The following is a 20,205-nucleotide window of genomic DNA, read 5'->3' as shown; positions in this document are numbered from 1 at the left end:
ACGGGTTGTGATCACTACGGATGGATCACTATCAGGCTGGGGAGCTCTCTGCGATGGCAGATCAGCATTCGGTACATGGGCGACAGCTTCTCTGGGAGGGGACTTGTGTCGAACTGCTGGCCTAAGGGGCGGAAGTATGCTTTTCCCCCGGTAAAATTAATGCCGCTAGTGCTGCAAAAGATCAGTGAAGAGAGATATGCGTTGATTCTGGTAGCGCTCAAGTGGGCCAACCAGCTGTGGTTCCCAGAACTAGTGAACATGTCGCAGCTCCCCCGTGGTGAGTCCCGCTGAGACGGGACCTTTAATCCCAGGCGAGGGGCATGTGTGGCAGATCAATACGGAGTATCACAGCGAGTACTGCAGACGATAACAGAGGAGGCTAGAGCCCCCTCAACGAGGCACTTATACGCTCTGAAATGGAATGTGTTTGCTAACTGGTGTATTGACAAACGAGAAGACCACAAGGGTTGTGATATTTCCATTATTCTGACCTTCCTGCAGGAACGTCTAGACACTGGCAGCTCCCCGTCTACAGCGAAAATCTACGTTGCCGCTATCGCCGCCTTTCGTGACATGATAGATGGTTATTCGGTGGGGAGGCACCCCCTGATAATCAGCTTTCTCTGGGGGGCGAGGCGGCTTAATCCTCCCCGCTTCGCCAGATGCCAGTTTGGGACCTGTCGTTAGTGCTCAGTGCGCTGTCCAACCCTCCTTTCGAACCAGCCGAATCTAGCGACCTTAAAGTGCTCTCAGTTAAGACGGCACTTCTGCTCGCGCTGGCATGCGGGAAACGAGTGGGAGACTTGCAGGCCCTGTCAGTGAACTGTGCGTGTATGCAGTTCGGACCGGACGATTGCATGGTCAGACTTATACCCAAATATGGACTACTCGCCGAGGGTGCTCTCAACTCCATTCAGAGCCCAGGTGGTTACAATTCAAGTGTTTTGTCCCGCTGAACTAGACAATAATTCAGTGTCACAGAAATGTGCTTTGTGCCCCATGTGCGCGCTGTGTGATTATGTGAACAGGATTAGCCAGTTTCCAACTTCAGAGCAGCTTTTCGTATGCTACGCTGTCGAAACAGAGGCTATCAAACTGGATTGTGGAAGCCGTGCGACTAGCTTATACTTCCCAAGGAACCAATAGCCCAATAGGGGTACGTCCCACTCCTGCTTAACTGGGTACGGGGAGATACTGGTGGTGTGAGCGCCGAGTTGGCTCTGTGCCAAGAGTGCATCGCTGTTTCAACCAGGTCCGGTACCCGACCTAAAGCTAAAGCGCATGTCTGAGGCTTAGTGCTTGTGCTTTACAGGAGCTCGATGAGCTGGGCCGGCCAATTTTTCCACACCGCGGGGGTTTTATATGTTCCCCATACGTAATGTCGAGGGACCGACTCAATAAGGGAAAGTCTCTGGTTACACATGTAACTGTAGTTCCCTGAGAGGAGGGAACGAGGCATTACGTAAACTGCCGTGTGAAAAAGCCTTCAGCCTCATTGCTCTCTTTCAGTCGAAACATTCTGAGGTTTGGCGCCCTGCATCACCTATATTGGGGACTGTCAGCCAATCAGGTGAGTGCCCGGGCTCCATTGGCTATTTGCAAGCAAAAGAGTTATTCAAATCAGGCTTCAGCATTTCGAGGTAAATGGATTTCCCCATACGTAATGTCTCGTTCCCTCCTCTCAGGGAAAGGATTTAAAAAGGATTTGCCTTTGAAGATGGTGCCGATGTTGTTGGCATGCCGTCTGCCCTGTTACTATCTCTTGCACTTACTATGTTTTTATATATGCCCCATTTAGTTTTATATTGCAATGCTATATTGGTCTATGACCATTTACTACTTCTAAACATCCGTAGCACGCTCTCCACCTTGCCTAACGTCAAGTGTGATGTCGGTGGACCGCGCTTCGAGCTTCCACCCTGTCCGTCCATCCCTCCAGCATACCTGTGCTGGCTCCAAGTCGATCTACCGCGCCGGAGACGCCGGAGAAGGCGCGGCAAGCGCGGTGGCATCGCTGTATGACTCAGATCGGCCCTTCTACGGAATCATGATCCGCACCTCACCTTGCTCCGACGGGGACCGGAGTTTGCTCACAATTCCACCACCGGCCAGTCTTCTCTGGATGGCCCCCCTCAATGGTTGCCCCCTATCATACCTGGATTCCTCTCTGCACCTGCTCGGATTTTCAGTCACCGTCGCCATGGTGGAGCTAATCTTCACAGCCTTCGTTCGCTGTGCCGAGAAACACAGCCAGTGACTGCTTCATCGCGGCTGAAGTTTGCACTCATCAACACCCGATCTCTGGTAAATAAAACCTTCATCTCAAATGACTTTTTTGCCCCTCAAACGCTGGATTTCTTCTGTGTTACTGAGACTTGGACAAAACCTGGCAAGTTATCTCCGTTTTCTCAATTGGTGCCTCGCTGCTGTCATTTCTTAAACTCCCCGCGTTTGTCTGGACACGGTGGAGGTCTCGCCACTGTTTTTAAAACACTTTTCACTGTCGACCTCTTCCTACTGGCTCCTACCACAGTTTTGAGGTACAACTCCTACAATTAGTCTTAGTAAACCCCATTTCCATAGCTCTAATTTATCATCCTCCTTCGCAAAACAAGGACCTTTTAAGTGAGCTTGCTGCACTAATGGGCGATTTTGTTATCAGGCATGACAAAATATTACTGCTGGGTGTTTTCAAAGTTTCATGTTTGCTGTGCTTCCAAACCATACTCAGCTGACTTTCAAAACACGATTGAGTCGTTCGACTTTACTCAGTGGGTTTCTGGTCCAACGCACATCCATGGCCACACCCTTGATTTGAATTTAACCCATGGCTTCTCTATTTCGGATATAGAAATCAGCAGCGCATCTTTCTCTTACCACATGCCTGTACTTTTTACTGTTCCTCTGACTGGACGCACACTTAAAAATCCATCGCTGGCACGTTTAACACGCTGTCTTAATCAACGGTCTAGAGAAGACTTTACTACAGCCTATCATGATGTGCAAAACTCCCTGGAATCTGACTCTACCCTATATAACTTGGACGCTGATGCACATCTTAATCTTTTTAACTCCACCTGCTCAGACATTATGAATTCTATTGCACCTTTGAAGTATAAAAACCACAAGCCTGCACCTGTGCCTTGGCACACTGACACTACACGTACCCTTAGACGGGTATGTAGACAGGCGGAGCGTCAGTGGAAAAAGGACCATCTGCAGGTTTGCTGACCAATGCTGCAAACTCTGCAAAATGTAAACATTTTTCTGAACTCATATCTAATAATTGTCATAAACCTCAAGTTCTCTTTGCTACTATTAATTCAGTATTACATCCCTCTATGCATCCCATCTTAGAACCCTCTACTGCTCTCTGTGATAACTTTGGGAGGTTCTTTGTTAATAAGATAACAACCTTAAGATCTCACTTGTCTAACTCTGGATATATACATGTTGATCCATTATGTCCCTCCACCTGGTCTGAGTTTGAGCCGATTGATCTGGACACATGTAATGAAATTGTTGGTCAAGTAAAACCTACCATCTGTCCACAGGTACGCCATACCTTAAAAAAACTAATCTCGATCCTTCCGCTCTCTGTAACTATTTCTAACCTATCTTTCATTTCGAAAATCATTGAGAGAGTTGTACTGATTCAACTACAATCATATCTATCTGTAAATTTCCTCCATGAAACATTTCAATATGGTTTTAAAGCTTTACACAGTACCGAATCTGCTCTCTTAAGAGTTTCAAGTGATATTTTCACTGAAACTGACTCTGGGAAATCACTGGCTCTAGTTTTATTAGATTTGAGATCTGCATTTGACTTAGTTGATCATGAGGTCCTGCTGCGACGTCTGGAGACATCCGTGGGCTTTCGAGGCATAATCTTGCAGTGGTTCCGCTCCAATATCCAAGATGGCGCCGCGGATGGCTGCCTCGGTGTGGAGCTCTCCAGCTATTGTGTTGTTTTTGTTCGTTTGTTCTGCGTTTAGTCATTCTTTTCCTATCAGTTTCACCAAAGACGAACTACTGGACATTAGGAAACACACACCAGAAACATTTTCTACAGTTTTTGATTATTCGGACGTTTTGCTGGACATTCTCGTCGGAGGGGCAGCGTTGTTGTTCAAACGCGCGTTCAGACGCAAACGCGGGAAGCGAGCCGGCGCGCTGGTTAAACTCCGCGAGCGCGGCCTGCGCACTGCACTCCATAGCATTCATCTCGCGAATCTCCGATCCCTTCCTAACAAAACGGATGAACTTCTTCTCCTCACCCACACTAACAAGGATTTTTCAAACTCTGCTGCTTTGTGCTTCACTGAAACCTGGCTGAGTGAAGCCATACCGGACAACGCAATACATCTGCCGGGCTTCCAGCTGTTCCGAGCGGATCGCATCGCGGAGCTAACGGGGAAAACGAGAGGTGGTGGATTGTGTTTCTACATTAACGAAAGTTGGTGTTCAGATGTAACAACACTGAAGAAGATGTGCTCTCCTAATTTAGAGGCACATTTCATAAACGTCCCGGGTTACGTATGTAACCCTAGTTCCCCGAAGGGACGGACGCTGCGTGAAATCGCAGTGGGAACGCCCTCAGCGTGACGCGTCTGAAGCATGAATGAAATCAGTCAATGGAGAGAATGAGCGTACGGCGAGTGACGTAATCGACCAGGAAGCTATAAATATCCCCTGAGTACACAACACGCCAGCTTAAAAGTTACTGAAGCAGCGACCCAAGGGGATGCCGAGAGTATGGCAGGACACGCAGCGTCCGTCCCTTCGGGGAACTAGGGTTACATACGTAACCCGGGACGTTCCCCTTAGGGACTACCGCTGCGTGAAATCGCAGTGGGAACGCAATACCCACATCCCCATACGACCAAATCCCCGTCGTGTGTCATTAGGAGACACAAACCGACGAGAGAACCTGAGCCCCGGGAGTGGAGCTAAGATCGAGGGAATAAAATCTAACGAAAGTGTGCGGTGAGGACCAGCCTGCCGCATCACAAACGTCCTGAAGAGAAGCTCCTGAAAGAAGAGCTGTAGAAGCAGCCATACTCCGGGTGAAATGAGCCCTTACAGCCAAAGTGAAGGCTGATGGGCCGAACCATAAGCAAGTGGGATGGCCTCGACCACCCACTTGCTCATCCTTTTTCTAGATGCAGGACACCCTTTCTTAGGTGACCCAAACAGACGAACATTTGTTCCGATCTCCTCCACAGGGCAGCTCTGTTGACGTAAGCATCAAAACCCAAACTGGGCACAGCAAATTAATTTTCTCCTGGTCTGACGTCAGAAAAGGCGGAGGACAGAAAACCTGCAGAACTATAGGTCTAACTGAAACAGTTGGAACCTTAGGAACATAACCTGGTCTCGGAAAGAGAAAGGCCTTAACCAACCAGGAGCAAATTCCAGGCACGAGGGAGCCACCGAAAGTGCTTGAATATCTCCAATTCTTTTTAGAGATGAGATAGCGAGAAGAAGGATAGTCTTTAGAGTAAGAAACTTTTCCGAAACTTCCTCGATGGGCTCGAAAGGAGCAAGGGAGAGACCTTCTAAGATGACGGCCAGATCCCAAGCTGGTACCCTTGTGCGAACTGCAGGCCTCAGCCTCAAGGTGACACGAAGGAAGCGAGACATAAGCGGGTGTTTCCCGAGGGAACCTCCACTTGAAGGGGTGTGGTAAGCAGCTAAGGCCGCCACATACACCTTCAGTGTGGAGTGGGATAACCCTGTGGAGAGACGGTCCTGCAGGAAATCCAGGACTGTACCAACCGGGCAGTTAACTGGGTCCTGCTGGCGCTCTCCACACCAAGAGGTGAAAAGTTTCCACCTCGCGGCATATAACTTCCTCGTGGAGGGAGCTCTGGATCGGAGGATGGTCTCAACGACCTCAGCCGAGAGACCAGAATCTATGAGCTGGGCCCCCTCAGAGGCCAAGCCCACAGCCTCCATAGCTCTAGACGGGGGTGAAGGATCGACCCACTCGCCTGAGAGAGCAGATCTCTCCTGATCGGTATCTCTAGGGGAGAGCCGTTGAGGAGAGACACTAGGTCCGCAAACCATACCCGGGCCGACCAGAACGGGGCTATTAGCAGGAGACTGAGCCCGTCCCGGCGAACCCTCTCCAGAACTCCTGGGAGCAGAGCGATCGGGGGAAAAGCGTACAAGCGTGACCTCGGCCACGGATGTACCATCGCATCCAACCCCAGCGGGGCTGGATGGCTGAGAGAGAACCACAGCGGGCAGTGTGATGTTTCTCGAGAAGCAAATAGGTCTACCTCGGCAAGACCGAAATGTTTCCATAGGAGTTCCACCACCTCGGGGTGAAGACTCCATTCCCCGGGCCTCGGCCCCTGTCTTAACAGGATGTCTGCCCCCTGATTTAAATACCCCGGGAGATAAAAGCTCTCAGAGAAAGAATTTTCCCCTGGGACCATAGAAGGATCTGACGTGCCAGTTTGTAAAGCGGGCGAGAACGCAAACCCCCCTGATGGTTGATATAAGAAACCACCGATGTGTTGTCTGTCTGGACAAGAACATGGTGGCCCCTTAGGTCTGGGAGGAAGTGTTTCAGAGCCTGAAACACCGCCAACATCTCTAGGCAGTTTAAGTGCCACAGACGATGATGGTCCTCCCACAGACCCTGAGCCCACCCGTGAGAGAGGCATCTGTCATTAGCATAACGCGACGACAAGGAGCTCCTAACACAGGGCCTTGGGACAGAAACCAAGGATCTTTCCACATGATCAGGGCGTGATGACACCGTCGCAAACTCACGATCATGCGAAGCGGATTTCCCCTCGGGGAGAATCCCTTGGTCCTGAGCCACCACTGTAACAGTCTCATGTGCAAGAGGCCAAGAGGTATCACGTTGGACGCAGCTGCCATGAGACCTAGCAGTCTCTGGAACTGTTTTACAGTGGATGACTGGCCTAGCTTGACCTGATCTACTGCAGCGAGAATCAAAGCAATACGAGCAGGTGACAATCGTGCCTGCATCGTCGTTGAGTCCCACACTACACCTAGAAAAGTGGTTCTCTGTAATGGAGAAAGAACACTCTTTTTGGCGTTGAGCCTCAGCCCCAGTCACTTGATATGAGCAAGAACGACATCTCGGTGCCGAACCGCCTGTTGTTCCGATTGAGCTAGAATCAAGCAATCGTCTATATAGTACAGAAAGCGGATGCCCTGTAACCTCAGCGGGGCTATAGCAGCATCCGTACACTTCGTGAATGTTCGGGGTGACAGTGCTAGGCCGAACGGAAGAACCCGATATTGGTACGCTTCGCCCCCGAAAGCGAACCTCAGGAACTTCCTGTGTTGAGGGAGGATAGATACATGGAAGTAAACGTCCTTTAGATCTATCATGACAAACCAGTCCTCGGATCTGATTTGAACATCCCCAGTGACAGACACAGCGCCCTGTAACGTACTGGCAGGGAACAGCTGGTCTGGGCACTCCACAACCCTCCTCGGAGGGGGCGAGCGTCCCTCGGGAAATCGCTCGCCGAGTCTCTCTACGCCCTGTGAAGGCAGGGTTAGTAGAGCAGACCACTGAGGGCATCGGAAAAGACAGGGCACCGTGTTCTTGTGCAGTGAACTCAGGTCTTTCACGATAGGGACCACCCTCAGAACCCTGACGTCCAGCACGTCAGGATTTTTTTTTTCGATGAAGTAGTATCCTAACTCCCTGCTGGGTGGGGGACCCATTCCGCCAGGAACTCTACTAAGGGAACCATTCTCTCGAGGCTGGCCTCCGGATGAACATCCCGAGTGACAGACACAGCGCCCTGTAACATACTGGCAGGAAACAGCTGGTCTGAGCACTCCACAACCCTCCTTGGAGGGGGCGAGCGTCCCTCGGGAAATCGCTCGCCGAGTCTCTCTACGCCCTGTATAGGCAGGGTTAGTAGAACAGACCCCTGAGGGCATCGAGAAAGACAGGGCACCGTGTTTTTGTGCGGTGAACTCAAGTTTTTCCCGATGGGGACCACCCTCAGAGTCCTGACGTTCAGCCCGTCAGGACTTTTTCGACACGGCCTTTCTGGCGACAATGACTGTCCTCAGATCAGTCCTGCCCCGAGAAGGCCGCGCCGGAGAGCACCCCGCCTCGTCCCTCCAGTTTCTCTGCAGGGGGGCACGAGACGTGACACTCCGCTTCTGCTGTGCTCTTTTTGAAGACGAACTCGACGAAAGACTTTGCTCTGGTTGAACATTCTGCGTGACAGACACAGTGCCCTGTAACGGCGCACCGGCAGGGAACGACTGGTCTGAACACACTAGAACCCTCCTTAGAGGCGGCGAGCGTCCCTCGGGAAAGCACTCGCCAGACCCTTCTACGCCCTGTTTCGGTTCAGCCGGTGCTTTAAGTGAAGACGATGAAGCAGGAGAGAGATAGCTCGCAAGCGTCTCCTCCGCCTACAGTATCGTCACATAACCAGCAGATTTAGCACCAACAATGTTACCATAAGCATTGGACTGATTTGTGTAAATTCTGCTTGAAACCGGTCTAACCCAGGTCTTTGAAACCTCAGCATGAAGATCTGGGAAGAACGGTAAGCACCGGCTAGAAGGTTGAGGTCGTGCAGACAGAAATCTATCATCTAGATTGCTTTTAATTCTAGAAACCTGTCTATCAGCTGGCCACTCGATACTGTTATTTTTTTTTATTTTTTTTTAGTTTTTCAACAGCCCGAGATAATACATCCATCAAACCTTCTTCATTTGCAGTATAATGTGATAAACTAGTTTTCTCTGATAATAAACTTTCGACATCCAGCTCCTCAGAACTGGAAAATCTCAATTCAACATCATCATGTGCCTCCACCCGGGCAGAAGTAACCGCCGCAGCGCGTGCTTCCAGAGCCGGGTGAGAGGCACTAGATCTCGTCGGAGATAGCTGAGATAGGGCGGAGCCCGTCTCAACGTCGCCAGCGAGATCCATCTGCGAGCCCCAAGACAAGCGCCGCCGCTCTGCCTCAACAGAAGCGGGACCCGAGCCTCGGGGAGCTCGCAGCAAATCACTCTCCTCGAAGAGCGATCGCCGCGAGCGCAGAGTTCTCAAAGGAAAACGCTCGCAATGCTGACAATCGACTCCCTCGAGAGCAGACTGGGCATTGCTGCACTCCCAAACAAGCCACACTTAGCTCGTGTGAATCCCCACCCGTGATGTGCCGAGTACAGGGGGGAACACACTTATATACTGCTCGCTCATATTGGTTTTTTTATATAAAATATATATAGTGAAAACTCCTGACAAAACAGACAAACACAATCGACAGATTCAGACACACACAGAGCTGCTGAAGTAACTAAAAGCTGGCGTGTTGTGTACTCAGGGGATATTTATAGCTTCCTGGTCGATTACGTCACTCGCCGTACGCTCATTCTCTCCATTGACTGATTTCATTCATGCTTCAGACGCGTCACGCTGAGGGCGTTCCCACTGCGATTTCACGCAGCGGTAGTCCCTGAAGGGGAACTGTAAACCCTTCTACTCGCCTCGGGAATTTTCCTCTTTCATTCTCGTGAATGTTTACATCCCTCCAGACGCGTGCGCGAGCGCGGCGCTACAACAGCTGGCTGAACAAATATCTGAAACGTAACAAAGGTACCCAGACTCTCTTTTAATCATTCTTGGGGATTTTAACAAAGCAAATCTTTCCCGTGAACTACCAAAATACAGACAGCACGTTACATGTCCCACCAGAGACAGTAATATACTGGACCACTGTTACACCACAATAAGAAATGCATATCACTCCGTCCCACGGGCAGCTTTGGGGCTCTCTGATCACTGTTTGGTTCATCTCATACCGACCTACAGGCAGAAACTGAAATCAGCTAAACCTGGAATAAGGACTGTGAAAAGATGGACTAATGAAGCAGAGCAGAATCTACAGGCCTGCTTTGATTGCACTGATTGGACTGTTTTTGAAGCTGCTACCAATGATCTGGATGAGCTCACAGATACTGTAACATCATATATAAGTTTCTGTGAGGATACATGCATTCCTACCAGGACATTCTTATCATTCACTAATGATAAACCATGGTTTACTGGGAAACTCAAACACCTTCGTCATGCCAAAGAGGATGCTTACAGAAGTGGGGATAAAATCTTGTATAACCAGGCCAGAAACAGATTGACAAAGGAGATCAGAGTTGCTAAAAGGAACTACTCTGATAAACTGAAAAACCAGTTTTCATCCAACGACCCATCATCAGTCTGGAATGGCCTGAGGAACATTACCAACTACAAGTCACCATCCCCTCGATCTGTGGACAATCAACACCTGGCTGACGATTTAAATTCATTTTACTGCCGGTTTGAAAAGCCCTCATTCACACCAAACACCCGGTCTGATCTGCACTTCACACATTCAGCATCACCTCCTGTTCTCCAATTATCACTCCCCCCTCCTGCCATCCAACCTGAGCTTAAGGTCTGTGTGGAGGACGTGAGCCGAGTCTTCAAAAAACAGAAGACTAGGAAAGCCTCAGGCCCAGACGGCATCTCATCTGCTTGTTTAAAAGCCTGCGCTGACCAACTGGCCCCGGTCTTCACGCAGATCTTCAACAGATCATTGGAGCAGTGTGAAGTTCCCTGCTGCTTCAAACGCTCCACTATCATTCCTGTCCCCAAAAAACCCAAAATCACTGGACTTAATGACTACAGACCTGTCGCTCTCACGTCTGTGGTCATGAAGTCGTTTGAAAGACTGGTGCTGGCCCACCTGAAGGACATCACTGGACCCCTGCTGGATCCCTTTCAGTTTGCTTACAGAGCAAACAGGTCTGTGGATGATGCAGTCAACATGGGACTGCATTATATCCTGCAACATCTCGACAGACCAGGGACTTATGCAAGGATCCTCTTTGTGGACTTCAGTTCGGCCTTCAATACCATCATGCCTGGTCTTCTCACAGCCAAACTGACCCAGCTCTCCATACCATCCTCGATCTGTCAGTGGATCACCAGCTTCCTGACGGACCGGCAGCAGCGAGTGAGACTGGGGAAACACACATCCAAGACACTCACAATCAGCACTGGTGCTCCCCAAGGGTGCGTTCTCTCCCCACTGCTCTTCTCCCTGTACACTAATGACTGCACTTCTAAAGACCCCACTGTCAAGCTCCTGAAATTTGCAGACGACACCACTGTCATCGGTCTCATCCGAAACGGTGACGAGTCTACTTACAGACTGGAGGTTGAACAGCTGGCTGCCTGGTGCAGTTATAACAACCTTGAGCTGAACACGCTCAAAACAGTGGAGATGATCGTGGACTTCAGGAGGAACAGCTCAGCACTCCCCCCACTCACCATCATGAACAGCACTGTGGAAGCAGTGGAGTCATTCAGGTTCCTGGGCACTATCATCTCTCAGGACCTGAAGTGGGACAATCACATTGACTCCACTGTGAAAAAGGCCCAGCAGAGACTGTACTTCCTTCGCCAGCTGAGGAAGTTCAACCTGCCACAGGATCTGCTGATTCAGTTCTACTCAGCCGTCATTGAGTCTGTCTTGTGCGCTTCCATCACTGTCTGGTTTGGTTCAGCTACCAAATCAGACATCAGGAGACTACAACGGACAGTCCGGACTGCGGAGAGGATTATTGGTGCCCCCCTGCCAAACCTCCAGGACCTGTACTCTTCCAGAGTGAGGAAGAGAGCAGGTAAAATCATCACAGACTCCACTCACCCTGGACACCACCTGTTTGAACTGTTACCGTCAAGACGGAGACTCAGATCACTGGCCACAAGAACATCTCGGCACAGGAACAGTTTCTTCCCACAGGCCATTTCCCTCCTGAACAGTTAACACTCCTCCCAAGGCATATGCCTGTAAGTGCAATACTCCCACTGTTTAGTGCAATATCCCACAACTCAGGTGATACTTATATGTAGATTTATTTATTTATAATATTCAAAACACTGTAAATAGGTTCATAATCAGTAAATCTGAAAATGTCTATTCTGACTAAACCCAACTGTGATAGTTTTATTCTCATATATTTATATTTTTATTTTTTATTCTTATAATTTGTAGTATTATGTTTCATGTTGTATTTGTATATGTCCACTGGAAGCCTCAGTACCAAAACAAATTCCTTGTGTGTGCAAGCACACTTGGCAATAAAGCTCTTTCTGATTCTGATTCTGATTCTGATTCTGATTCTGATCTGACCAACAGATGTTTTAGTGTCCATATTGGGCATCACTCCTCCTCTAGTGTACCTCTGAACTGCGGAGTCCCACAGGGATCAATCCTCGGGCCTGTATTGTTTATTCTATATTTGCTACCTCTGGCTTCCATTTTTAACATATACAGAGTATCCTTTCATCTGTATGCCGACGATACTCAGATTTACTTTCCTTTAAAACATAATGCTAAACATGGTCTACAACCCCTGTTTGCCTGCTTAAGTGAACTTAAACTTTGGCTTTCAAGTAATTTTCTAAACCTAAACGAAAATAAAACAGAAATAATTATCTTCGGCCCGAGGGAAAACTGCGCGTAGGTGTTGACCGTGGTACCCTCGCACTGTATGAAACCCACTGTGCAAGAAATCTGGGCTTTCTGTTTGACCACAACTTAAAATTTGATATACAGATCAGTGCCGTCGTAAAGTCATGCTTTTGTCACCTCCGCCAACTCTCTAAAGTGAAACCTTTTCTAACTCAGAGTAATCTCCAAACAGTGATTCATGCATTCGTAACATCTCGACTAGACTTATGTAATTCTCTTTATTTTGGTCTATCTCAGTCTTCTCTCTCTCGCCTACAGCTAGTGCAAAACGCAGCAGCTAGACTCCTTACTGGGACACGCAAGTATGAATCAATCACCCCTATCTTATTCAATCTCCATTGGTTACCCGTCAAATTTAGAATTGATTTTAAAATTTTACTTTTTGTGTATAAAGCTCTTAACAATTTGGTCCCTCAGTACCTGACCGATCTGCTTTGTCTGTACAATCCTGATTGTCTGTACAATCCTTCTCGTACCTTGATATCCAGTGACCACTCCCTTCTTAACGTGCCTAGATCCAGACTCAAAAAAACGAGGTGACCGCGCTTTTGCGACTGCTGGCCCAAAACTCTGGATCAGTCTGCCTCTCTATATCAGACTGGCTCCCTCAGTTTCCATATTTAAATCTTCTTTAAAGACTTTTTTATTTTCTCTTGCTTTTAATTCTCCCTGAGTGTTATTTGCTTATTTTTATTGTCCTGTGCATTCTATCTTCTGCCTTGTACAGCACTTTGGTCAGCCCTGGCTGTTTTAAAATGTGCTCTATAAATAAATATTGTGTTGTATTGCATTGTGAGTAACCAGAGACGATTTGGCACAAACCGTACAGTTTTCACTGTTGCATAGCGGTTTGAGTGGATTGCGTTTGTTGCTCAGGATAGCTTTGTTTTAATCTCTATTCCCTTTCTTTCCTTGCTGTTTATATTGCTTAGTATAACTCAATCATCACAATATATCTGATATTATCTAATATTGTCTGCCACATTAACCAGACATCGCTAGCTTTAATCTAAATCGTTAATGCTGGCACAACGTGCAAACATTTTGCTAGCCTGTTAACCTGGTATCCATACTTAACATCTTTTTCCTTGCACGCTCGTGCCTTTTAGTCCATCAAACAATTGTGGTGTGTAGAATCAGTCAACAAACACGGTAAGTCATATCTTCTCCTGTTATTGTCACTTGCACAGCCTGCCACACTCAGCGGCGAGGGCTTTATATGTGATAAATAAAGCGAGCATAGTCAGGCTGACAGAGAAGATTTCGGAATTAGAGACACCCATCCAAACTTTAATTGAGGATAGTGCAAGGGCTTTACATACTGCTTTGGATGCGCCTAGCTTAGTGAACTGTACATTGTTTGGTTCCGGCTGTAGTGCACGTGCAGCAGGACAACTGGGTGACCGTGAGACACTGTAGTTGTGGGCCAAAACACCGCTCTTCCGCTTCGATTACAACATTAAACAGGTTCTCTCCACTCAGTGAAGCATACACTGTGAATCCTGTTGAATGTAACCTAGTTATTGGCGATTCTATTACACGGAACGTGAAGATAGAGACACCAGCCACCATAGTCACATGTTTGCCGGGAGCCAGATCCCCTGACATCAAATCAAATATAAAAAGCGCTGGCTAATGCTAATCGTAAATCTCTAAGATTATTATTCACGTCAGCACTAATAATATTTGACTTGAACGCCCAAGTATGATGTCAGACAATGTAATTTGCTCTGGCCCCTTCCTGTTCGTAGGAGTGATGAGATACTCAACAGACTGTCCTCACTCAATGGCTGGCTGTCTGAGTGTTGTCCGCAAAATATTATATGGTTCATAGACAATTGGCAGACCTGACCTGTTGAAAAGAGATGGTATTCATCCCCACATAGTCTTAAGCCTTGTTTATACTTTCGCTTGGCTCTGCAGCGTGAGCCTCCCCAACCGGACGAGGCATTTATACTGTTGTATTATTCTTTTAAACGAAAGGGCGCGACTCTGGTAATTGTCCTCTAAACCATCAGGAATCAGCAGTGAGATGAAGAAAGGCGCCAAAGCACCACAGCGCCACAGCGCCAAGCGGAATGTGGCTCAGCGCACGCTCGTGAAGCTGCAGACTTCGGACTTGGTGAGTATAAACCTAGCTTAGTTGAACCAGAGCCTGTCTATGGAGAGCCTGGCCACTCCCTAAGCCCTAATGTTCGGAATTTTGGTTGTAGTTCCACCAGAGTTCCACTGGGGGCGGTAGTCCGAATGAAAAATGAATGGGAGTCTATTGAGCTAGACGGCTAAATTTGTCTCTTTCACCCGATTGCCGTTGAGAAATCTCAGACTTGATTGTAGGTTTTGCAAGTTCAGCAAGGGTTATAGGTTGAAAGTTGAATGAACGAGTACTTACGTCCTTTCGATTTCTTACAGGTTGAGTTGTTGTTGCCCATAACACACTAGCATTCTGCTAATGGACGCTGATTGGGTCAGTGAAGGACTGATTACGACCAGAGACACCGCTTGATGGCATCGTGGGATCCGAAGTGGGAGCAGAATGTTAAGGCGGACTTAACTCTTCTAGCAGTGTCTTCTTTACCTGTGTCAGCTGTGTTGTCGATGCCTCGAGAGAAAAGAAAGTGCAGAGCGCGAAAGCACCAAAGTTACTGAAGGATTGACGTAAAGCAGGTCTCTGGTCGTACGATGTGTATGGCGTAATTGACTTTTTAAAGCAAATAAGTGACTCTAAAAAATCTAACACCCAATGTGTAATTTCTTTGCATCTCCTTTCGAATACAACATTCAAATTACTAGACACAAATTTATATCCTGAGAAAAGTGGATTTTGAGGGGTAAAGCTCCATAGACCTCCATTCATTCTGCACTCGTCCTGTGAGTGCCCCTCATATGGAACCAGAGTGGAACTGCAACCAGTTCAGAACCCGGAAGTTTACTGAGAGTGGGAGTTCTCCCCATATTAGACATTCTCTGGTTGAACTTTGACAATCTGGGGCTCAGGTCAGGAAGCAGACAGACTGGCTAAACCAACCATTTGCCAGCTGTCTCACGATAAATCCCATCACATAGAGGAAATCCCAACTCTTTCACCTAGATATCATCATATAGAGACTGTGTCTGTTCCCCGAATTAAGACATACAAAAAACTCCCAAACCCATTTAAGGGTAAAAATGTAATTCACATTCAACACATACAAAAATAAATAAATAAATAAATAAAGAGGAAAAAATTATAAAGATTGGTTTGCTGAATATACAATCCATTTCTTCAAAGGCACTTATTTTAAATTATATGATTACAGAATATAACCTAGATGTGCTGTGTCTGACAGAAACCTGGCTAAAACCATTGCATTACTTTAAATGAGTCAACCCCACAAGATTACTGTTAGAAAACACAAGCCTGAGGGGAGGTGTTGCTGTCATTTATAGTAATATCGTCAGTATTACTGATAAGTCTAGTTTCAAATATAATTGATTTGAAGTGTTGGTGCTTAATGTAACACTATCTAGTGTAAATGATTAATTGCACTTGAAATTTGTGCTGCTACTGTATACAGGCCACCAGGGCACCATACAGACTTTATCAAATAATTTGCTGACTTTCTATCAGAGTTAGTACTGGCTGCTAATAAAGCCCTAATTGTTGGTGATTTTAATATACATTTAGATAATGAAAAGGATGTATTGGGATTGGCATTTAAAGACATTCTTAACTCTAATATTATTGCATGGAATCAATGTTGATGCTGTTGAAATTCTGCAGCCGAGCGATGACATCTCAGATCAAAATCTAGTCTTGTGTAAACTTAATTTAGCCAAGGCTGTAAAGCCAACTCCGTGTTACAAATATGTTAGAACTGTCACTTCTGCCACTAAAGATTGCTTTATCAATAACCTTTCTGATCAGTTTCATCTCCTCAGCATCCCATATAGCTTAGAATAACTCGATATTGCGACAGAAACTTTTGACTCTCTCTTTTCCAGCACTTTAGACACAGTTGCTCCTTTGCACTTAAAGTAGATTAAATAAAATAGTCCAATGCTGTTACATCGAGCACACTCAGGCCCTTAAGAGAGCAGCCATAAAAATGGAGCGTAGCTGGAAGAAAACAAAATTAGACATTTTACACATTTCGGATTGTCCCTTTTAGTTGCCACACTCAAGACTTTGACTTGCACTATGTCTGACCATTTAGATGGGGAAGAGGACGACATTCGTCTTAAGTTAAGAGTCAAAAGCATGATGAAGCAATGGCCACACTTGAGTCTTTGAAGGGTGGGTTTAATAAGACTTATGTGTATGTATCTCGAGAACGTCACATCAGCCCATTCACAGGGGACATTGAAAAAGAAGCAGAATGTCATGGCTGAGCTACAGAATACTGAGGGTGTGAGCCTAACTGCAGATATGTGGACCTCTATTAATATGGATGCATATCTGGCCGTTACATGCCATTATGTAGACGACAAGGATAAGCTTGCCACAGTACTTCTGGGGGTACAGTCATTTCCAAAAGCTCACACTGCGGAGAACCTTGCAGAGGCCATGAGGTTGCTCTTTGAAGAATGGGGTATCCAGAGCAAAATAAAATCCCTGGGTACTGATGCTGCTTCAAATATGATAGCCACTGCCAACAACTTAAAGATTAGGCATGTTATATGCATTGCGCATGCCTTGAATTTGGTGGTCAAGAAGTCCCTTGATGCACCTCCTGATCTGGAAGATATCAGAACCAGAGCACGCAGAATGGTGACTTACTTTAAGACCAGTACCACAGCAAAAGAGAGGCTTAGAGAGAAACAGGAACAAACTGGACGTCCTGTGAAGAAGCTGATTCTGGAGGTTGATACACGCTGGAATAGTACCTATTTAATGCTTCAGCATATATATGAAGAGGGAGAACCAGTGGGTGCGGCACTAGCTACACTGAGAACTCATGGCTCCTCTGACATCAGAAGAATATCAGGCAATATGTGAGTGCATGAAAGTACTAGCCCCATTCCAGGTAGCCACCGTTGAACTTTCTGAGGAGAAGAGATTATCTGGTTCAAAAACATTACCAACGACACTGCAATCCAGCTGGGACAGAATCTGTAAAGAAGATTTATTTACAGATACATTTTCAGCTCTTGAATCAACAAGTGTTTTGACATTAGCTACACTACTAGATCCACAATTTAAAACATTTGGGTTTCATAATCATATACAGGCCCAGACGGCAATTGGACGACTCACATCTGAATGCACTGCGTTAATCAAAGATACAGCTCATCAAACACCCAGCAACTCAGCACAGCCAGATACAACACAAAATCTTGAAACTACAGGTCAAGGTAAAGTAAAAATCCTAGAAGGTTGCTTGAAACTATTCATTACTCTCAACATGGTTTTGTTTATTATTTCCCTTGCAGATGAGGTGAATCTTTGGGAGCTGCTGGACAACGATGCAAGTAATGCAAGGAGGAACAAAAGTGCAACATCAGATGCAACCATAGTGGTCCAGCGCTACATGACCGATCCCCCACTGCAGCGTTCTGCTGACCTCTTGCCTACTGGTCCACCCACAAAGCAATATATCCTCATTTATACCAGCTTTCTAAACTGTTTGCGAGAGGATATTCTCTAAAGCTGGTGAAATTGTTTAAAAAAAAAAGAAATCGCCTTTCACCAACGACTGTGGAGAAAATAATATTTCTGAATAAAAACCATAACATTTAATGAACACTTTGTCTAAGCCTTCTGCATGATGTACCCAAAGCTCACCCTCTGCCACATTAAAAAAAAAATAAAAATAAAAAAATATATATATATATATTATTATTATTAATTAGAGAACATATTAACATTGTTACATAAAAACATGCATCAAAGACAGAAACTTCAAAAACCCTCTGCTACATTATACAAGTACAGCCAGTTACACAAGCACATCCTTTTCAACATACAAAAATATCAGTCCCACCAGTCAACAAGTTATAGAGTTCTGCTTCCCACAGCTAAACAAGATAAAGCTTTCACACATGATACTGCCCTACTAAAAAAAACTATAGAAACCATTACAGAAATTCTATTGGATTTAATGGTTTTCATGGGAATTGAATTGGTTGTAATGGGAATTATTTTGGTCTCTGAGGGTCTCTACTGATATGTGTTGGGTTATATTGGTGGGGGCATTAAATCCTAATGGAATATGCCCCAAACACACTACAAAAAAGAATTATGTAGTGGTTTAAATGGTAAAAGCCAATGGTTCCTATTGGTATTTTAACAGAAACCATTAGAATTTCTGTGATGGTTTCCAACTTTTTTAAGCTGGACTGATCTTCTGTCCTTGTCTAAAGAAATAATTACACACACACATCATGCTTAATGTTTTATTATCGAGGTGAACACATGAAACTCATCAGAATCTGTAAAATTCACCTACATAAATGAGTTTCACAGCAGTAACAGTTTCAGCTTTGATCGCCTCGGTAAACACGTAATAAACGGGGCTTAAACATAAGCCTACTTGCATTTATGGTTGTCAGCTTTGTAGCATTACATTAAGTTCACCAGGAGATGGTGCTGCAATTTCTATCTGAATGAAGTTTTGAGTAATGAACCATTTTCGACACATTGTATCAGAAAGCAATAATGCTTCGAAACGCTTCATTTGGCCATCACTAGTTGTGGGCCTGAGGCGGTTGCTGTCGCTGTAAAACAATTTTGTATAGCCGCCAGGACGGCTCTGCCAATTTGTTGGACATCTTCGCAGAGCGACCATGACCGACAGTACCGTACCTGGTCAGGGGCGGGCGGGGATAGGCTCTTGCTGGCTTTTATGCAAGCAAACATGACAGATCAAACGCTATCGCACGACCAATTCGTACAAATTCGTACGAGTGATTAAAAGGTGGCTAATTCGTACAAATTCGTACGACCTTCACTGCGTGAAAATACGAATCTTTGAGGTTGCGGTCAGGGATAGAAAAAATTGTATTGCCCAGTTTCACAGACTAGGCTTAAAAGCTAGTCCCTGACTAAAATGCATGTTTTAGCTGTTTTAACTAAAATAAAAAGATAAAATTGTCACTCATTTTCCATCTTGTGTATGGTTTTAGAGTGGTGTGGAATATATTGCCGCCCCCTCTGGTTCTACTGCTGATGAGGTGGTCATCAATGCCTGCAATGAGCTGGGTATTACCCTGGTGCACACCAACATCCGTCTCTTCCATCACTGAAAAACACTACACAACATCCAGTTGAATACAAATAACCAACCATTTTCACTGTTACAGAGGATTAGGGTTTCTTTCTTTTTAAATGTACATCTTTTACTATAATTCCTAGTTTCTAACCATATGTCATTACTTAGCCCAATAGCTATTCTGTCCACTTCATAGTTTGAATACAAAAAACCAACCATTTTCTGTTACAGAGGTTTAGGGTATCTTTCTTTATAGATGTACATCTTTTACTGTAATTCCTAGTTTCTACCCATATGTCATAACTTAGCCCAATAGCTAGTCTGTCCACTCACTAGTTTAAATATTAGAATTGTTGAGTTTCTCTTTTGTTGCTGCTAAATAGTTAGGAACATTCTTCATGCATTGCTTACTGATACACTAATAAGATGATCCATTCCTGTTCATTTTATTATAATAATGTGTTTTCTTTGCATAA

The sequence above is a fragment of the Siphateles boraxobius genome, unplaced genomic scaffold (assembly GCF_051911475.1).
Source record: "Siphateles boraxobius isolate OS27281-9 unplaced genomic scaffold, OSU_SipBor_1 53, whole genome shotgun sequence".
Classification (NCBI taxonomy): Eukaryota; Metazoa; Chordata; class Actinopteri; order Cypriniformes; family Leuciscidae; genus Siphateles; species Siphateles boraxobius.
The sequence above is the reverse complement of the archived record's forward strand: the minus strand, read 5'-3'. Positions refer to the sequence as shown.